Source organism: Enhydra lutris, unplaced genomic scaffold (genome assembly GCF_002288905.1).
Source record: "Enhydra lutris kenyoni isolate GAN:26980312 unplaced genomic scaffold, ASM228890v2 scaffoldscaffold16, whole genome shotgun sequence".
Taxonomy (NCBI): Eukaryota; Metazoa; Chordata; class Mammalia; order Carnivora; family Mustelidae; genus Enhydra; species Enhydra lutris.
In genome coordinates this window covers 12,145,567-12,165,097 of record NW_019154100.1, presented here as the reverse complement: position 1 = coordinate 12,165,097, position 19,531 = coordinate 12,145,567, and the positions used below count along the sequence as shown (strand labels likewise).

General features: G+C 35.2%; 1 pseudogene; it reads right to left on the bottom strand.

The window, feature by feature from the left end:
- Positions 1–4,836: 4,836 nt before the first annotated feature.
- LOC111147211 lies at positions 4,837–10,293 on the bottom strand (annotated as a pseudogene).
- Between the last annotated feature and the right edge of the window lie 9,238 nt (positions 10,294–19,531).

Below are 19,531 nucleotides of genomic sequence, written 5' to 3'. Positions count from 1 at the left end.
ATCTCAGGGTCCTGGGATCAAGTCCCACATTGGGTTCTCTGCTCAGTGGGGAGCCTGCTTCCCCCTCTCTCTCTCTGCCTGCCTCTCTGCCTGCTTGTGATCTCTGTCAAATAAATAAATGAATAAAATCTTTTAAAAAAAAATAAAAGGTATACAGTACAATAACACTTTTTTTGTAGTGAAAGCAACACATAACCATGCACTTATGAATCATCTATTAATTTCAAGGCATTTAATTCCATTGTGTAGGCACAAACATGAGAAGTAGTCTTTACCTCTGTATTAAATAGGGTTCTCCAGAGAAAAAGAACCAATAAAATCAATCAATAGAGATTTATTCTTTATCTATGTTTCTCAGAGTCCACAGTCTCTCATGGCTTGTCTCCCCCTCTGATCTTTCCCAACTCACTTCTCTCCATCTTCCAATGTCCTTTCTGTTATTCCTTATGCTCCACAAATAAGTGAAACCATATGATAATTGACTCTCTCTGCTTGACTTATTTCACTTAGCATTATCTCCTCCAGTCCTGTCCATGTTGACACAAAAGTTGGGTATTCATCCTTTCTGATGGAGGCTTAATACTCCATTATATATGTGGATCATATCTTCTTTATCCATTCATCTGTTGAAGGGCATCTTGGTTCTTTCCACAGTTTGGCAACTGTGGCCATTGCTGCTATGAACATTGGGGTACACATGGCCCTTCTTTTCACTACATCTGTATCTTTGGGGTAAATACCCAGTAGTGCAATTGCAGGGTCATAGGGTAGCTCTATTTTTAATTTCTTCAGGAATCTCCACACTGTTTTCCAAAGTGGTTGCACCAACTTGCATTCCCACCAACAGTGTAAGAGGGTTCCCCTTTCTCCACATCCTCTCCAACACTTGTTGTTTACTATCATGCTGATTTTGGTCATTCTAACTGGTGTAAGGTGGTATTTCAGTGTGGTTTTATTTGAATCTCCCTGATGGCTAATGATGTTGAATATTTTTCATGTGTCTGTTAGCCATTTGTATGTCTTTTTTGGAGAAGTGTCTGTTCATGTCTTCTGCCCATTTATTGGCGTGAGTATCTGTTTTGTGTGTGTTGAGTTTGAGGAGTTCTTTATAGATCTTGGATATCAGCCCTTTGTCTGTAGTGTCATTTGTGAATATCTTCTCCTATTCTGTGGGTTGCCTCTTTGTTTTGTTGACTGTTTCCTTTGCTGTGCAGAAGCTTTTGATCTTGATGAAGTTCCAAAAGTTCATTTTCACTTTTGTTTCCTTTGCCTTTGGAAACATGTCTTTTTTTTTTTTTAATATTTTATTTATTTATTTGACATAGAGAGATCACAAGTAGGCAGAGCAGCAGGCAGAGAGAGAGAGAGGGGGAAGCAGGCTCCTTGCTGAGCAGAGAGCCCAATGTGGGGCTCGATCCCAGGACCCTGAAATCATGACCTGAGCCAAAGGCAGTGGCTTAACCCACTGAGCGACCCAGGTGCCCTGGAGACCTATCTTGAAAGAAGTTGCTGTAGCTGATGTCGAAGAGGTTACTGCCTATGTTCTCCTCTAGGATTTTGACAGATTCCTGCCTCACATTGAAATCTTTATCCATTTCGAGTTTATCTTTGTGTATGGTGTTAGAGAATGGTCGAGTTTCATTCTTCTACACATAGCTGTCCAATTTTCCCAGCACCCTTTATTGAAGAGACCTTTTTCTACTGTATGTTTTTTCCTGCTTTGTTGAAGATTATTTGACCATAGAGTTGAGGGTCCATATCTGAGCTCTCTACTCTGTTCCACTCATCTATGTGTTTGTTTTTGTGCCAGTACCATGATGTCTTGGTGATTGCAGCTTTGTAGTAAATCTGGAAATCAGGCAACGTGATGCCCCCAGTTTTCTTTTTCAACATTTCCTTAGAAATTCGGGGTCTCTTCTGGTTCCATATAAATTTTAGGATCGTTTGTTCCAGCTTTTTGAAAAGTGCCTGTGGAATTTTGATTGGGATGGCATTGAAAGTATAGATTTCGGGGCGCCTGGGTGGCTCAGTGGGTTAAAGCCTCTGCCTTCGGCTCAGGTCATGATCCCAGCATCCTGGGATCGAGCCCTGTGTCGGGCTCTCCACTCAGCGGGGAGCCTGCTTCTCCCCTCTCTCTCTCTGCCTGCCTCTCTGCCTACTTGTGATCTCTGTCTAATAAATAAATAAAATCTTTAAAAAAAAAAAAAGAAAGAAAGTATAGATTTCTCTGGGCAGTATAGACATTTTAACAATGTATATATCCTTTTACTTGGGGTCTACAAAAAGTCCAAGAGTTTTTGTACAAAAACTATTTGTACAAAATTTGTATTTGTACAAAAACTACAAATTTGGGACTATTACCAACCTTAAAATCAGAATATTGAAGTATAGATAAACATTTGAAAAGTAGTTACTTGCCTGATTAGCATATAGTATTTTTTCCAGTCTAGCTACTTTAAATTACTATATTTGTAACTGCAACATGTTCCAAATCCTGAGTAAGTGGGAACCACAACATACATTTAGACGTTCAGGCCTTGATTATATTACAAGACCATTTATTTTATTAGAAAGGAAAACCAGTGGTCCATAAGCAGGCTGTGGTCTAGAGTCACCTTTTATTTTGGTTTATACAATGTCAATTCTCAGAAATTAGCCCAGATACACAAAATTTGAAGATCATACAGAAATCTTTATAGTTTTTGTTTTAATCATCATGACAAGTACACTTCTTAATCTCCATCACTGGTTTCATCTATACCTTCACCACTCTCCCCTCTGGTAATCATCAGTTTGTTCCCTATAGTTAAGAGTCTGTTTCTTGGTTTCTCTCTCTCTTGCTCTCTTTTTCTCTTTGCTCATTTGTTTTGTTTCTTAAATTCCACATATACATGAAGTCATATGGCATTTGTCTTTCTCTGACAGACATATTCCACTTAGCAAAATACTCTCCAGCTCCATCCATGTTATTCTAAATGGCAGGACATTCTTTTTATGGATGAGTAATATTCTACTGTATGTGTATACCCCATCTTCCTTAGGCGATGGACTCTTGCATTGCTTCCATATCTTGGCTATTGTACATAATGCTACAACACACATAGAGGTACATGTATCCCTTTGAATTAATGGTTTGTAATCTTTGGGTAAATACCCAGTAGTGTGATTGCTAGATTGTAGGGTAGTTCTATCTTTTTTTAATTTTTTTTATTAACATATAATGTATTATTAGCCCCAGGGTACAGATCTGTGAATCACCAGGTTTACACATTTCACAGCAAGGGTAGTTCTATTTTTAACTTTTTGAGAAACCTCCACACTGTTCTCCATAGTGGCTGTACCAGTTTGCATGCCCACTAACAGTGCACAAGTGTTCCTTTTTCTCTACATTCTTGGCAAAACCTGTTAGTTCTTGTGCTGTTGATTTTAGCCATTCTGGCAGGAGTGAAGTGACATCTCATTATAGTTTTATTTGCATTTTCATGATGATCAGTGATGATGAACATCTTTTCATGTGTCTGTTGGCCATCTATATGTCTTCTTTGAAGAAATGTCTGTTCATATCTTCTGCCCATTTTAAAATGGGTTATTTGGTTTTTTTTTAGTTTTTGAATTATTTAAATTCTTTATATATTTTGGATACTAACCCTTTATCATATATGTCATTTGCAAATATCTTTTCCCATTCAGTAGGTTGTCTTTGAGTTTTGTTGATTGTTTCTGTCACTGTGCAGAAGCTGTTTAACTTGATGAAAGTAGTTTATTTTTGCTTTTGTTTCCTTTGCCTTAGGAGACATAACTAGAAAAAAGTTGCTATGGCTGATATCAGAGTAATTACTGCCTGTGTTCTCCTGTAGGATTTTGATGGTTTCATGTCTCACATTTAGGTCTTTAACCCATTTTGAATTTATTTTTCTGTACAGTGTAAGAAAGTAGCCCAGTCTCATCATTGTTTTGCATGTTGCTGTTCAGTTTTCCCAATACCATTTGTTGAAGAGACCATTATTTTCCATTGGATATTCTTTCCTGCTTTGTCTAGGATTAATTCACCACATAGTTGCAAGTTCATTTCTGGGTTTTCTATCTGTTCCATTGATCTATGTGTCTATTTTGGTGCCAGTAAGATACTGCTTATAATATACCTTGAAGTTTGGAATTTTAATGCCTCCATCTTTGTCTTTTTCTTCTTCAATACTGTTTTTGCTATTCAGGGTCTTTTGTGGCTCCATACAAATTTTAGAGTTGTTAGTTCTAATTCTATGAAAAATGCTGTTGATATTTTGATAGTGATTACATTAAGTGTGTAGATTGCTTTGGGTAGTATAGACATTCTAAAAATATTTTTTCTTCTGATCCATGAGCATGGAATGTCTTTCCATTTCTTTGTGTCATCTTCAATGTTCCTACTGTTTTATAGTTTTCAGAGTACAGGCCTTTCATCTCTTTGATTAGGTTTATTCCTAAATATCTTACTATTTTTGGTGCAATTATAAGTGGAATTATTTCCTTAATTTCTTCCTCTGATGCTTCATTATTGATGTATCATGCAAAAATCTTTATATGCAAGTTCTCTTGCACAGTTAGAATATCTCAAAACATAGGTCCTCCTTCCTGGTTGACAATAAGTACTTGGAGTTAAGATCGCAGCTTCAGTCCATTTACCACAGTTTCTCTTCAGTAGTAGCTTCTTTTATTTGACTCCCTGAAGGATTTCAAATTCATAACCTCAGAAAAAGATACTTGAAAAATTAACAAATCATTTCAGGTTTTAGTCCACCTAGTAGATACCACCACTGTACATAATATGCCTATAGCTCCATTTTAAAATTATCAAATTTAGGTGATATTGAGTCCTGATTGTGAGAGAAGAACTAAATTGCTTAAACCACTTCCATCTACCTTCATCCCACTTAAAAAATGTGTAATGCACTGGATGATGGTAGAGATGGGCCCACATTTACTCAACCCTGGCCTGCTCAGGCTTGCAGCTGATGAATTCTCAACTGCTGGATTATCTCCTTTAGTCTCTTTGCCACCTTGTGGTTTAAGGTCTTCTGGGTGTCTGTTTTGGTAATTGTTGCAGCACTACTAATGTTGAGGTGGCTGCTGACCTTGGGTCTCATCTCCTTGATTTTCCTCATCTTCTTCATTGCCATTCTCTCTAGGCTGTCTTTAGCAAGAAGGTCCTTGCAGAATCATGGTCTATAACCCTGATACATATTATGTCTTACTGGCCTACCTGTTCTCTTCCACCCTGGTTGTCTGCACCTTCCATCTCTTCTCTCTGCATAGGAGGGTCAGAATACAGGAGGTGAACACCCATAGGGTCTCCACATGTAGTAAGGTGAGAACTGCCACCTGTGGTAGGGCATGCACTATGGGGCCTGGCCTTTGGGAACACTCTCTGATCCTCTTTCTTTTCCTCACTCTCATTATTCTGGTAATTCTGCTGGTAATTGACTGGACGACCACTGTCCAGGCAGTGGACAGTATGGATAGTGTCTATAATGGTTTCCCATGCTTTCTCTCTAAGATAACTATTACACAGATAGGATAATAAGAATTAAACCTCAACATCTGCTAAGTTTTCATTTGTCCATATTGAATGCCCATTGTGATACAACTAGGAATAGAGAGGAACTTCCTCCATCTGATATACAATATCAATAAAAAACTTACAGACTATATCATTGATACTTAATAAAGGTCTGAATACTTTCTCCTTAGTATCTGGAACAAGGCAAATATATTAACTCATACCACTTCTATATAATATTGTATTATATTTCTTATTATGTGCACTGAGGCAAGAAAAAGAAATAAATGACATTCAGATTGGAAAGGAAGACTTAAAATATATTCCCAGATGTCATGATTGTCTATGTAGAAAAAACTAAATATACAAAAAAGCTTCTAGAGTTAAAGGAAAGTTTACCAAGGTTGTAGGATTCTATATTAATATGCAAAAATAAATTATATGCCTATACAGTACCAATGAACAATTGGAAACCAAAATTTTAAAAATACCATTTCTATAGCAAAAAATTTTATAAAATATTTAGAGTATAGTTTACTGAGAATTCCCCACATAGTAAACTAAAAACATTGCAGCATGACACGAAAGAGAACCTTAATAATTTGAGAAATATCATATGTTCATGAATCAGAAGACTTAATATTATTAAGATGTAGATTATCCTTAAATTTATCTGTGAGTCAAAATAACTCCAACCAAATTCCAGAAAGCTTTTTGTTTTTGATAGAATTTGAAAAGCTGATTCTAAAATCTATATGGAAATAAAAGGTCCTGAAATAACTAACACCATTCTACAAAAACAAACAAACAAACAAATAAATAAAAAGAACAAAATTGGAGGAATTATTCTGTCTGATTTCAAGACTTGCAAAGCTACAGTAATCAAGACAGTTTGCTTTTGGTGTAAAGAGAGATATATAGATAATGATAAATAGCCTTTACAAATAAGCCAATAAGTAAATGACAAATTGTTTTTTAACAAAAATTCCACCACCCTTAAAAATTGAATGATCTTTTCAATCAATGGCACTGGTATAATTGGATATCCATTCATACACACACACACACAAACACACACACACACACACACACACACACACACACACACTAACAGTTGCATAATACCATGTATAAAAATTAATTTGAATCATTAATCTAAAATGAGAACAAATAACCTAAAAATCTTCTAGAAGCAAATACAGGAGAAAATCTTTGTGATCCTGAGTTAGGCCAACATTTCTTTAATAGAACACTCATATAATAACAAAATCAATATAAAACTCATAAATTATATTTCACCAAATTAAAATATTTTCTTCTTTAAAAGACACCTAAGAAAGTGAAACGTCAGACCACAGAATGGGTGAAAATATTTGCAAAACCTACCTACAGAACACTTAAAGAACACTTACAATTCAATAATGAGAAGATAACACATAAAAGTTGGGCAAAATGTTTGAACAGACTTCTTACTATAGAAGATATATGGCTGGCAAATAAATGCCTTTGTCATTATGGAAATGCAAATTCAACTTACAATATGGTACCAAACCACACCCACTGGAATAGCTAAAATGAAAAAAAAATCTGACCATACCCAGTGTCAACAAGGATGTGCAGCTACTTGAACTTTTATGAATTGCTGCTGGGAATGCAAAATGCTACAGACACTTTGGACAACAAATGGATGGTTTCTTATGAAGTTAAACAATCAACAATCACTTAACATATTACTCAACAGCTCCAATACCAGATCTTTACCCAAGATAAATGAAGACTTGCATGTGCGAAGGGCAAGAGGCAACAATTTTGGTGTGATAGAAGTGTTCTATATCTTCATTGGATACATTTTTTGAAGCTTGTTTAATTATACACATAAAATTTATATATTTTATTGTGTATAAGTTGTACCTTAATAAAGTAGGCACCTCCCCCAAAGAATATGAATTTCAGTTCTGGCCCAGCTGAGCTTGAGGTATCTGTCAGACATCCATGTGAAGTTGTTAGTATGAAACTAGACATAGGAGAAACATCCAAGCTGAAGTTTCTGATCTGCAAATCATTAGTCTATAGTTAATGAAGCTGGCCATGGGTCATGTGGTAAAGCATATTTAAAATGAAAAGATAAAAGGCCAAGGATGGGACCTAGTATAACATTCATATTGAGGAATGGATCATCTCCTAATTTGACTGAACTGAATGGTTAGAGCTGATTACTACCAAGTCAGTCTAGTCAAATTAGCAATTTTAGAGAGGTTAATGATTATTTCCCTTTGTCAAAATGCTGAAATTGGTGGAATGTGTCTTTAGTTATGACTATAAATGCATTTAGGAATTTAAACTAAAGGACATAGATAACTTTCTTGAAAGTATAGCAGTGATCTTTAAGAATGAGGACAAAAGTTCCAGAGCAGATAAAATAATTATGGAAAAATATCAAACAGACAGTAGAGCTATTTTGCTTTCTAGGGCTTATTATAATGATCAAAGTTTGGCTACTCCTCATTTATAATTTTTTATAGTCTTTTGCCCTAAAGATGCAAGGCAAATACCAAAGATAAAACATACCAAATGTTGACTAAATTTTTTTCCAAATTTCATTTTCTTTGTTTATTTATTTACCTCTTTTATAGGGAAGCTAAGAAGTCAGCATTTTTTTGTATTCATTTTGTTTTAATGTTCTAAATCTATTAAAAACAAGAAATTGGACAGTCTACTTTTTTGTTTTTATCAGAATAATTCTTTTTTCCTCTAGTATCCTAATATAAATATGTATTACCAGATTGTACCAAGAAGTGTTAGCATTCTTACTAGAAAATCACACAGAGGGCCTCCTTTACTTCTGAAATATGCTACTTGTGCTTAGTATGCAAATTGGTGCATTTTATTGCACTACTGAATTTCTGGGCATCTCCTATATCTGAGCACATTTAGGAGGCTGAAGGAAGAGCTCACAAAGTCGCAAGAGATGCCACATACACGGCAACTCTTCAGGAAAGTGGCCCTAACACTTTCTTTCCTTCTCAGTTTGGCAGCCGGAGAAAAGCATACTGCAACTCTAACCACAGTTGCTTGAAAAACGACACTGTTGCACACTTGGGCAGAAATACCAATAAGTTAAGTGTGTGGATTATCTAGGACCTCAGCATAGACTGGCATCAAATCTGCTGATGGGGGGTGCTCCATGCTTCCATGCCTGGTAGCAGGCTACTGGTCCAAAACTAGGTATTTGCCAGTTGAAGGCAAGAAAACAGGTCACTGGGCTCAAGTTGTTGGTTCACCCAGTGAGTTACTTCTCCAGTTCTCTACAAAACCAGTTGCATAGCTTCATGATGGGAGAGCTAGGAGCTAGCGTGACTGATAGATAACTTCCTGTATGCATTCAGCATATTCTCCCAAGAAATCTTCATTACCCAGAGTAAATTGTGAAAGTCTCCTCCTTAAAGCCCTAAGGAAGCTGACACATGGAAAGAATGATTAACAACAAAATGCAGCTAAACAAATAACAAAACCTGAAAGTCAAAGTGGTATTACTTGTAACTAGGTCATTTGACACAGCAAAACTCTTAAAAAGGTATTTAAATGTCAACATTTTCAGGTGATATCTTCACATTTTTAGAACTTAGATTTTTCTTAAATAGCAATTAAGTACCTAACAAAAACAAAATAAAGGAAAAACAATTTTGGATTTTTCTCATGAAGTAAAGACCTCTGATTCAATCTAGTTCAGTATATGAGAATATAATAGAGAATTTACACAAATTTATCAAATTTAGCTAACATCTCTAATTTATATAATCTCTATACAAATTTTATATAGTGTATTAATCTTGGAAAATAATTACTCCAAAAATACTCCAATAAAACTAGATTAATTTCATTTCTTATTATTTTTTTAAGACCATAGACAATGTTTCTCTAAGAAGCTTAGCTAATTGGGTGAAATATTTCTTTCTTAGGGCTATAACCTTTCACAAAGCAAGAATTATTTGAGTTCTACATAATAGAATATGTCAAAATGAGTAATTCTAAAAAGAGATAGAATGATATAATCAGAGAATTATGAAAGTTATGACACTATGAGGTAATAGCAAGGTAATTTTTGTAGCATTTATTCTGATCTAAAATTCAAGAATAGTATTATTGGGCTTATAAAGTAAGGATTGGCAGGGGCAATTTTTTTTTTTTTTTTAAGAGAGAGCCTACCACCAGTGGTGGGGAAGCTGGTCAGAGGGAGAGGGAGAGAGCATCTTAGAATCTTAGGCAGGCTCCACACCCAGCACAGAGCCCGATGCAGTCCTCAATCTTACAACCCTGAGATCATGACCTGAGCCAAAATCAAGAGTTGGACACTTAACCAACTGAACCACCCAGGCACCCCTGGTTGGTTCACATTTTATATGAAACTCATTGTATCCTAAATATTTAACACTTATGATTGTTATAGACTGAATTATGTCTTTACAAAAATTCATATGTTGAAGTCCTAACACCTTATACTTCAGAATGTAATTGTATTTGAAAGAGAGGGTTTTTAAAGAGGTAATTAAGTTAAAACAATGTCATTATGGATTCCAATATGGATGGTATCCTAATAAGAAGAAGAAATTTGGACACAAACACAAAAGGAAGATGATATAAAGACATAGGAAGAAGGTAGCCAACTACAAGCCAAATAGAGAGGCCTGGAACATAAACCTTCTCTCATGGCCCTCAGGAGGACCAACACTGCCAACACCTTGAGCTTGGACGTCCATCTAGAACTGTGAAAAAATAAATGTCTGTTATTTAAGCTATCCAGTCTATGGTACTTTGTCATGGCAGCCGTAGCTAAGATAATGCTGTAGCATTACCTGCAGTATAAAACTTTGTGGAGAACTTTATACTAAAAAAGAGAAGTGTCCAGTTTGAATTGACTTTTATAAAAACTATGTTCCCAACCATAATACTTGGAAGATATATGCAAACAGTATTAACAATAAGAAAAGAGTTAATTGTGATGTGAAGAATATTCTTGGTATGGTTAAGTTTATGACAATTAAATTTTTTTTAATTTTTAAAATTTTAAAAGTCCATACAAGGTTCTTCTCAGTACCTTTGAATTATAAGAGATTCTAGTCAGATAAACTCCTTTCTTCAACGTTGCTAACTCACAACACTAAAAAAAAAAAGAATGGTCTTAAATGAGTAGTGTTGCCACTTAGTTTCAACAGGCATTTTAATATATATGTAAGAGTCATTGATTAAACTTTGAAGGATTTTGTAGTATATTGTCTTTATATAGGTAAAGGAAATAAAATTAATCCACTTCTTGTGGATTAATTTTATTTCCTTTAAGGTGTACAGAAATCAACTCTTATGGTAAATAGATTTAAAATCTAATTTTTATATTAATGAGGTATTATAGAGCAGAGTTTGATAAACTATTCCTATAAAGGGCCAGATAGTGAGTGCTTTATGCTTTGCAGACCCCATGGTCTCCATTGCAGGTAATAAACTATGAAACAGCTATTGATGTCATGTAAATTGTGGTATTGCTGTGTGCCAATAAAACTTTACAGAAATAGGTAGTGGCTGGATTTAACTTGCAGGATGTACTTTGCCAACTCTATAATAGAGGACAGAAGGTTTACAGAAAAAAAAAAGACAAAAGAAAACAGCTTTTTCTAGTCTCGGATTTGATTTGGGGAAAGTTTCTTTTTTCCTTTTTGTTTTTAAGTTGAGATTTTTCTTTTCCGTATAAAATGATCACAATTTCTCCCTCTAACCTCATTTAAAAATAGAACAAGAAAGTAGATTTCATTGGAATCTCTCTTTGGTGAAGTAAATTTATAACACTGTTTGTCTAAGACTCAGGAAAGTAGGAACCATCATTTTACAGTTTTTTAAAAAATTTGTGTGCAATCTCTCAGGGCATTATTTTTTTTTAATATGATTTTCCCTAACTAGATTATGTACTCGGAAAGAAAGTTATTTAACAAGACCAACTGCATGAGATGTCTGGGCAACACTTACTAGGCTTAGTTACTGGCTACTCAGGGCTGTGTGTCTTTTATGATATACCCACAGTGCATTTCTAAAAGTCAAAAGTGAAAGCACAATTTTTTCCTTAAATGCCAATAGTTTTCATATATAGAGTTTGAGGAGGTATACTATCACAGTTTTTATTAGCTGTCTCTGTTATCTTTATTGATGGTGAGAGCAGAAAAATACCAAATCATAAATCTTGTGCAATCCTCTTGCCCTGATTGAATTCAGGAAAGTGGAAGGTGGAAAAGAGTCACAAAGGCTACTTGCAGTACCTACCAGGAGTGTAGAAGGGAGATAGTTCATGTACCTAGTGGGTCAGGAAAAAAGGGTTAAAAAAGAGAGAGATGAAGTAGCAGTGGGAACTTGGGAAAAGAGGTCTTTAAAAAGGATATGTAGGAAGTCATCCTATATAATGTGATCCAATCCCCCTTCTGTGTCCCTAAGAAAAAAGAAATCTTGAAAACCTGGATGTTTGTAGAGGAGTTTGAATTCTCTTCTCATGTTACAAAAGATAACTTTTGAATTTGGCATTAGCTTAAGGATAGTATAACTCAGTTTTGTTATCTTTGGATTTTTTTAGTGGTGGTGATTTCATTAAAGGAAGTTTCTCTAAGTTCTGCTTCTCAAGGGTTTTAGAGAAGTGTCTGTGCAAATCATCTCTATATTGGGCAAAGTTACCAATGATCAAAGGTACTCTAAAAGGGATTACATTTCTTGTTTTTCCCTCTCACAGAAAGTTGTTAGCTGTACTCCACATATGCTGAAGTAGAAAAGCACCTGGAAAAGATTTTGTGTGCCCTTTTTTATAATGCAAAAGTAAAATAAAAAACCCTTTGTCCTAAGGGGGATAAAATGTAGGAGGACTTATTTTTCTGCTTAACAAGACTAACTCCTACTAAGGGGTTCCAGAGCTCTAATTCGTAACAAAGTTGGAGGTCTCCTGGAAGTGAAGGTGGGATGATCCCTCAGCCAGTCCTCCCACTACTTACAGTTTTGGGGAATAGATGGCCCCAGCCAAGGCTCAGGGACAAGGAAAGCAATAAGATCTTTCATCTAAAGTTAACAGTAGGCTAGCCTTGATCAAAAGGGACAAAGAGGGCAGATACTGTAACCTGCTCTCACCCTGCTCTTGTAGAATGTGGCAATGTTTTTAAGTGGAAAAGCTTGGTTTCTGGGAGTTAGGATATCTAGAACTCAGGTTTCCTGTGGAAAGCTCATCTGTTCTCAAGTTTCAGTGGCAGTCAGTGATGAAGATGAAGTCAGGGAACAAATTCACAGTTGAAATACAGAGATATCAGAAATGCAAATGCCTTTGGCACCCAGGTGGCTAGTAGGTTAAGCATCTGCCTTTGGCTCAAGTCATGATCCCAAAGTCCTGGGATCAAGCCCCATGTCCAGCTCTCTGCTGGGTGGGGAACCTGCTTCTCCCTCTCCCTGCCTGCCACTCCACTACTTGTGCTCTCTCTCTCTATCAAATAAATAAATAAATAAATAAATAAATAAATAAATAAAGTAAATGCCTTTAAGAAAAAGAGAAAGAAAACACTGAACTTTTTTTACATGTACCATTGATAACTATTTTTACAAAGATGGGGGTAAAGAATTTTCTTAGACTCTAGCTTAACTTCGAAGTAAATTTTTTAAAGATTTTATTTATTTGAGAGAGAGAGAAAGAGAGAGAGAGAGAACAAAAGTGATTGGAGGGGCAGAGGGAAAGGGAGAAGCAGACTCCCTGCTGAGCAGGGAGGGAGCCCTACAGGATCCCAGGACCCTGAGATCATGGCCTGAAGTGAGGGCCGCGGCTTAAATGACTGAGCCGCCCAAGTGTCCCTAAAGTAAATTTCAAGAGAAGTGCATGGTAATCCTGCATCCTCCTATTTCCAGAATTATTTTTACATAGCAGAGCACCTAAAAGGAATTTGATAAAGACATTTCTCTATGGATTTGTTCTATCAGATTAAACTACACTGCTATAGCTGTCAGTGAAGTCAACTCACCAAATGATTGCTTTAATCATCTATAAAGGTAAAAACTTCTTTTGAACCTGTTTTGGAAACAGCTTAATGGTTTTAATATCACATGAAATATTTTAAAATACATTCATCCTGTGTGTGCTTGTGTTGGTCCAGAGGACATGTAACTTTTAAAGAGTTGGGAAACATTTTGGTATAGGAGACACTTCTTACAAAACAATTTCTCATAGAACAAGACCATGTAGGTTTATGGTGCATGGCTGCCTGATGATTTCCAGGTTTCAATGGCTCTGGTAGATAAGGGGAAATTTGGCAAGGTCAGAAGAGAAAAGAACAGATTTATCCTTCAAGTAGGAAAGATAACTGCCCTGAGTGTACGGAAGAGGAAGAACCAAAGTTATTTCTGGTGACCTGCTTTCTTTCTTCTTTCTTTTTAAAGAATGGTAAGAAGAAACCATTAACCACTCAGGGACAGTTTTGGAACATTGATACATGGTATTCAGAAAAACAGGCTCAAAAGCCAACAGCTCTTATCTAGAAATGCTGAAGGGAACCTAATAAAAATGGTTGACCCTACAAAACACAAGAAGGGCATTAAGAATTCATTACAGTAAATAATATAAATGGCATATGTGCTATGAAATAAGGCTTCCCTAACCAAAGGTTGAAAATTCCTGTAATTCTCTGGCTGTTTGACAATTCTAAATGAGTTCTTGTACCTAGAAACACATTCTGTAAATAAGTTATGAAATCCCCTTGTAGTCATTTTGCTATGGTATTAGCATGACATTTGTCACTAATACGATGCAAATATATTGTTTATACACTTAGAATGCCAGTAAATTTGATATGACATTAAAATATGTGGCTGAATGCCTCTGGTGTCAGTTCTGGCTCATTTAGACACTGTCTTTGAATAAATAAATAGCTTAGTTGATGGCACCTTTTAAATTTTTTCTTCGACTTGATTTTAATAGATTATTACCTCTCTCAGTGTTATTTGAAATGTTTTCTTCATTCATTTACAACACAAATTAACATGTCATTTTTTTCATGAATTTTTGAAAGCAGATAGGATAGTGACAGTACTTGTACAGTGTGCATCTGTATACAGATTTCAATGCTTTAAATAAGTCATTTGAAGAAGAATAGGCCTATATGAGCATCTGTCATTGCTATGCAATTATGGTAGCTAAAATTGCAATGTCACCATTAGAAAATGAAACAATGCCAGAGCTGTGGTAAAATAAAAGTCAGTTCTGGAAATAGCAACTGCTGGCTGTTAGTTACTTTACATACTGTGAGGTTATTCTCTGACCTTGAGAGGAAATGTTTTTGTGATTATTGATCAATATGACTACCTTTCTTACATTTACAAAGCTCACTGACCCCTTTTGTTTTGGGCACTTAAACAAAACAAAGCCAATAAAATAACAAGTAAATATAGTTTTTCAACTGTTGGATGCAAATAAAACCTTTTATTTGTGAAGAATATGATGATTATACTCTGTATGTTAGTATTTCATTTCTTGACATTCATTGCAAAATTTTGAAAAATATATGCATTCATTTTTCTTTTAATATGTATGAATTTTATTATCCTATATTTTTATTGATTACTATTTTATTTGATTAAAGTATAGCTTCATTGCTTATATGTTCTTTTTATTCAATATCCTTTTATTATTATGAAGTACCCTTGATTCTCCCAGGATTCACACAGTAATCAATCTGCAATCAACCAAAATTTTTTGTGATTTAACTGGTATTTGTTCTGCTCCAGATACTTCAGTAACCACTATATCCTGGACAATAGTTCCTAATGATCCTTTATCCAGAAATGGACTTTATTGCCAGTTCTAGATAACAAGACTTATGCAACTCAACCAATCAGCTTAATCTAAATCAGCAGAGACATTTCTCTGAGCTGTTCTTTTCTCTAAGGCATTGCCATACAAGCTTTCTCTTTCTTAACTCCCCCATACTTTCAAGCAGGTTTCAATATATACAAATATAAATATATAATCTTTCTGGTTGTTCTTTGTAATATGGTTGGTCTGAAACAACCTAGTCTGCCACTTGCAAGCCATATTCTACCTTTAATCAGAAAAAAAATACTGTCTTTTACTAGTGCTGTAGTTCCCTTTTTAGAAAGTGTTTTCCTTATCTTAAAACTGTGTTGTTTATTCCCATATCTTTGCTTTTTTCTTGCATCTTTTTAATTTCTGTGACTTTTTCCTGAGTTGTATGAGAATTTCTAATTTTTCTTTTCTGCTTCACTAAGCTGATTTCTTGGAAGGCAGGTCTGTTTCTATTGTCAATAGTTGAGGATAGTGATTTATTATTATTTTTCAAATTTTAATTTTCTTTAGTCATTTATAACGTTGTTTTTTTCATTGTCTTTATATTTATAATAGTGTTTTTTGTTTATTTGTTTTTGCTTTTTAAATTTTATCTGTTCTCCTCTTTGGGTATTTTCCAAATAGCCATATCTTTAGGGCACCTGGGTGGCTCAGTTGGTAAAATGTCTTCCTTTGTCGTCTCAGTCATGATCCTAGGGTCCTGGATTGAGCCCCACATCTGGCTCTCTACTCAGTGGAAATCTGCTTCTCCCTCTCACTCTCCCTCTGTGCTTTCTTTCTCTTTATCTCTTTCAAATAAATAAATAAAATCTTAAAAATAAAACAAACAAAAAACCCCAAATAGCCATGTCTTCTTGTCAATTCTTATGATTACAAAAAATTTTCTAAATATTTATGTTTTTGCAATGTATATTTAGAGATGTTATTTCTCTGAATATTCACTAAAGAGGTCCATTTCCCTTTGATCTGAAATCTCATTTCATAAGCTTTGTATTTAACTTTCTCATTTTTCCTTCTTACACAAACTCTTGACCAATATATAATAAAAGGCTATAACCCTTGGTTGCCCACTTTAACAGGATACTCACCAAATGCATTCACAGTTGCATAGATTGAAGTCAATTTGGTGCCCACCACACACATTCTAATGCCCAGTTTCTGGCAGGAGATCTTCTTTGGCCCAGCAGATATTCATTTAGCCTCTGCTCTACTCTTGGAATAACATCAACTAACTAGAGAGTCTGGTTCTCTTTCATTTCATTTATTTATTTAAAATAATTATGTATTCATTTGAGAGAGAGACAGGGTGGGGTGGATGGGGCAGAGGGAGAGAATCCAAGCAGACTCCCTGCTGAGCACAGAGCCCAGCTCTTGGCTCCATCCCAGGACCCTGAGATCATGACCTAAGGTGAGGTCAAGAGTCAAATACTTAACCAACTGAGTCACTTAGTTGCCCGGTTCTCTTTCATTTTAATACAGAATAGTGTATGAAAAACTCAAATCCTATAATTTACTGTCTCCAGGGATTTCTTTTCACTTTTTCAAATACTGTGTTTTACTTGATTGTACTACGTTTTCTAAATAAAATGTTTATTTGAGGATGCTTTATTTCCCAATGAACCACCATCATATATTCCCATGCATATTCTACATTGGGAATTGCATTCTCTGAATGCAACTTTTATGTCTCCTTGTCTCTTTAACCAGCACTACTTTCTATCTCTATGTTCTTACTATCTTAGATTCTCATTTACATGTTTCTGTCATGAAACCCCAAGCTTATCTTACATTCTCTTAAATTATAACTTGATGACCATATGTCTGTCCTAGGTCTCAATTTGCTTGTAACGGACTTGTTTATCTATACCTGGGATTCCAGCAAAATAATTTTGCTGCCCCTTTCTCTTGATAGTGGCTAGATATAGATGACTTTTTTATCATTCTAATTTTTATCTGTATTTTAACTGAAGTCTTAAGAATGGCTTATGTGCACATTGTGGCATGGTTCTAGTCTAATATTCTTTACATTTTTATGTAAAGCCAAAAAAGAAGTGAGTGAAAATCAAATATTTTAAGTTTTTCTCTTAGTGTTCTTCTTTTCTTCTTATAAATATTTGAATGCTACAGGACAGAAACTTTATTTTAGTACAACCTGAAACAAACAAATCACAGAGAAAGCGAAAGAGGAGCTGAGTTTGTGAACCACTCAGTCAAATTTGCAGAAGAATTGGCATAGAAAAACTTCAGATAAAACTTCAAACCCTGTAAGAGTTATCTAAACAAAAAAATAGATATCTAAGTGGTGTCCATCGCTAAAGACAATGCAATATACTAAAATAAACAGGGAAATACCTTTTAACTATCATTATTATAGATAGTTTTTAGTCCTTAAAAAATGTTTATAACCATATTGGAAATGACATTCTTTTTTTGTTCCCCTGTATCTGTTAAACTCAGAATGGATTTGAAGCAATTAATAAGAAATAGATTTATGTCTTTGCAAACCAAAGTAATAGATATGTCCTTTTTTGTTGGATTAAGGAATGAATCAGTGTTTAACTATTTAATTTTTAAATAGCAAATGATGCAACAGTTGCTACCAAAACTTACATAAAAAAGAATTATTCTCTTATGGAGCTATAAAAGGCTTTGGATGTGTATTCCAAATAGATGTACAATTAAAGCTTACTGATAGAGTATATGTCAATTCAGCAGCAGCATTAAAAAATATGATTGATGAAATGGTAGTGTGTCTTATAAGAAAACTGCTAGCCTTTTTAGTATTTAGAGTGTATGTTTTAAAATGGGTTTTCTAACACATAGAAGAAGGCAGAGACTTAGACAAAATCCCAAGATGGAGGAATTTACCCCAAATGAAAGAACAAGATGAGGCCACTGCCAGAGATCTACGTGAAACAGCTACAAGTACCATGCCTGATGGAGAATTTAAAGCAACAATAATAAGGATACTCACTGGACTTGAGAAAATAATAGAGGACATCAGTGAGACCCTTACAAAGGAGACAAAAGAGTTAAAAAAGAATCAGAGATGAAGAATGCAGTAAACAAGATTGGAGATAGGCTAAATGCAATGAACAGCAGGATGGAAAAAGCAGAGGAGTGAATTAGTGATCTAGAATAGAAAATAGAGGAAAATAATGAAGCTGAACAAAAGAAAGAAAAGTTGTACAACATGAGAATAGACTTAGGGAATTCAGTGACTTATAATACAAATGTTATAACATTTGTATTATAAGAGTCCCAGAAGAAGAGGAGGGAGAAAAGGGGGCAGAAAATTTATTTCAAAAAAAATAGCAGAGCCCTTCCCTAATCTGAGGAAGGAATCAGATCCAAGAGCCACAGAGATCTCCCATCAAAATCAACAAAAGCAGGCCACACCAAGACATACTGTAATTAATTTGCAAAATATAGTGATAAAGGAAAAAAAAATTCTTAAAAGCAGCAAGACAAAAGGAGTCCTTAACTTACATGGGAAAACTCAAGACTACCTGGAGAGTTTTCTTTGATTTTCTTTTTAAGATTTTATTTATTTGACAGAGAGAGATCAAAATTAGGCAGAGATGCAGGCAGAGAGAGAGGGGGAAGCAGGCTCCCTGCCGAGCAGAGAGCCTGATGTGGGGGCTTGGTTCCAAGAACTGGAGATCATGACCTGAGCCGAAGGCAGAGGCTTAACCCACTGAGCCACCCAGCTTCCCCCTCTGGAGAGTTTTCAACTGAAACTTGGCAAGCCAGAAGAGAGTGGCATGATATAATCAAAATGCTGAATGGCAAAAATCTGCAAGGTTATCCTTCAGAATAGGAGAGATAAACAGTTTCCCAGAAAAACAAAAACTAAAGGAGTTCATTACCACTACACCAGCACTGCAAGAAATATTAAAGGGGACTCTGAAGTGAAAGAGAGATCAAAAGTGACAAAGACAAGAAAAGATCAGAGAAAATCTCCAGAAGCAGTGACAATACACATATAAAATGGCAATAAATACATATCTATCAATAATTACTTTAAGCATAAATAGACTAAATGCTCCAATCAAAAGACATAGGGTGTCAGAACGGATATGAAAGCAAAGCCCATCTCTATACTGCCTACAGGAGACTCATTTTAGACC